This window comes from Arachis ipaensis, chromosome B8, assembly GCF_059453495.1.
Source record: "Arachis ipaensis isolate K30076 ecotype BB chromosome B8, ASM5945349v1, whole genome shotgun sequence".
NCBI classification, from domain to species: Eukaryota; Viridiplantae; Streptophyta; class Magnoliopsida; order Fabales; family Fabaceae; genus Arachis; species Arachis ipaensis.
The window spans coordinates 3,307,171-3,309,585 of NC_142443.1; the positions used below are offsets into that span (position 1 = coordinate 3,307,171).

General features: G+C 33.2%; 1 pseudogene; it reads left to right on the forward strand.

Annotated features, from left to right (window-relative positions):
- Positions 1-2,073, forward strand: LOC107610255 (peptidyl-prolyl cis-trans isomerase FKBP65-like; annotated as a pseudogene).
- Positions 2,074-2,415: the final 342 nt, after the last annotated feature.

The following is a 2,415-nucleotide window of genomic DNA, read 5'->3' on the forward strand; positions in this document are numbered from 1 at the left end:
ATGGACCAGTCCTTTGTCCTAGTTGAAGAATGTATACCATTAAGTTTGAAGCTTTTGTCATTGCTGGTATGTTCATGCAGAATTTATATGGGGGCATCTTTGATAATAAAATTTTTGCTTAGTAGGCATTAGGCATCACATATTATAAAGGCAACCTGCTACAAGTGTTCTATTAGTAAATTAAAACACTTATTTTCTTACAATTCTGTTTTGTACACATGGTTGCATCTTGTTCTCTTTTTTTTTTTGGATGAAGTTGCAAGGGTTTCTTCTAATTTCTGCACAGCTAATTATCTCTAAACCTTCTGTAGATATCATTTTTGTCTCTGTATTCTATTATACCTTTTAATCCGTACTACTAAAAATATGACATGTTATTTTAGAAACATGTCAAGATAGAAGATGCTGAACTTAAAAAAGGCTCATGAAGATCTCCAAAATAGGTTTGATCTTTTGAGAAAGCAATCTAAGGTGGGTGTCAAACATGCTAATTCGTTTTCTTGTTTAATTGCCCACTATTTTCTTAGCATAAAGGTAACCCTTCCCCCTTAGGTCCACGTGCATTTACAAACTGCATTGAATTTGTATCCTCAATTCTCTGTATTAACAAATATTTTATCTTTGTAATATTTATTTTTTTTATTTATTTTTACACAAAATTACTTCAATTATTCTAATGAGTTTCCAAGTACTCGGTTTTGACTTAGTTCTTTGCTTTGCCTTTAAGTAAATTTTTTGAACATATTAACCTTCAACACATCTAAATCGTACCAATAAGTAGGTAGAGTTAATGGGATAAAACTAGTTTTGCAACTTGTATTTTGTATTCAAGTTGTTAGCATGTACTTTAATTTTACCACAATTTTTATTTATGTTCTTCACTAGTCTCCTCTTGGCCTGAGAGTGACACCATCTCCTAAAAAATCGTTTATCTTTGTTTCTTGCATCTCCTCTTTATTTCTATGCTCAATATATTATGATTATTATTACTATTATTATTATGAATAGAGCTAGCTAGCTGCATTTCCCCCAGAATCAATGGCTTGGTTTCTAAAAAGTGTGGAGGCCTTCATATATATATAATATATGAAACTTGGGAGTTGATTGTGACCACTGCTTATACTCACCAATGAATTATCATGTGCAAGTTCATTGACATATATAGTTTTGCAGATGCGTTTGGTGAGAATAGAAGGCTGCATCAGGTGATGAAGGTGCTGTACCTCTGAATGCTTCGCTCCAAATTGATCTTGAGTTGATATCTTGAAAGGTTGTATCTGACATAACTAAGGATAAGAAGGTTCTCAAGAAGACCTTGAAGGAGGAAGAGGGGTATGAACGTCCCAATGATGGAGCTGTGGTTCAAGGTAAAGCTTTTGATCTGCATTATGCTTCTCTTTGTTCCATTTACTATTTCATTGGCTGTTGTTATTGAATTTGTTATTTTTATTGTTGCAGTGAAACATATTGGTAAGCTGCAAGATGGGACTGTTTTCGTGAAGAAGGGTCATGATGATGAGCAGCCATTTGAGTTTAAAATTGACGAGGAGCAAGTAATTGATGGACTTGATAAAACTGTGATGAACATGAAGAAAGGGGAAGTTGCATTGGTGACCATACATCCTGAGTATGCTTTTGGCTCATCTGGGTCAACTCAGGAATTGGCCACCGTTCCTGCCAACTCCAACGTGTACTATGAAGTTGAGCTGGTTTCCTTTGTAAAGGTGAGAGAGAATTGTCTTATGTTCCTAATGTTTTATGGTTCTGACAATATTAAAAACAACACTAATTTAATAAAAATGGAATGCAGGAAAAGAAATCGTAGGATCTGAATACACTAGAGAAGATAGAGGCAACTGGAAAGAAGAAGGAAGAAGGGAATGTATTGTTCAAGGCTGACAAATATGAAAGAGCATCAAAGAGATATGAAAAGGTATTGTACTCCCTGCAAAAATCTTAGTGAAATTTGTTGTGATGTGAGGAAATTCAGAATCACATGAATATTTTTTTTTGGGTTTTAATATATAGTTCTCTGTATCCTTCACTGTAGAGTGCAGTACAGTTGCAAGATAAGGCTCAACATGTTCTTTTTTAACTTTTTGTCTAGTTAATTACTTGCTTGCAAAAACATCTCATGCAATTGGCTGATGCTCATCTGTTAACAAAGATTTTCTACTTAAAAATTTTTTGTGCTATTTCACTTCTCAAATTGATTAACCTTACGCTTTATTAATCATGATATTGTTTATTTTGTGTTTTTCTATGTTAATATTTAAAGTTTAATAAATATGATGTAAAGAAAATAGGTTATAGTAAAGAAAAATGGTATAAACTATCGTAGTTGGTCAGTTTTTTTAAAGCTCATGCATGAAATTGCGGCGGTTCAAAATCGTCGCAATTTTTTTAAAAGACCCA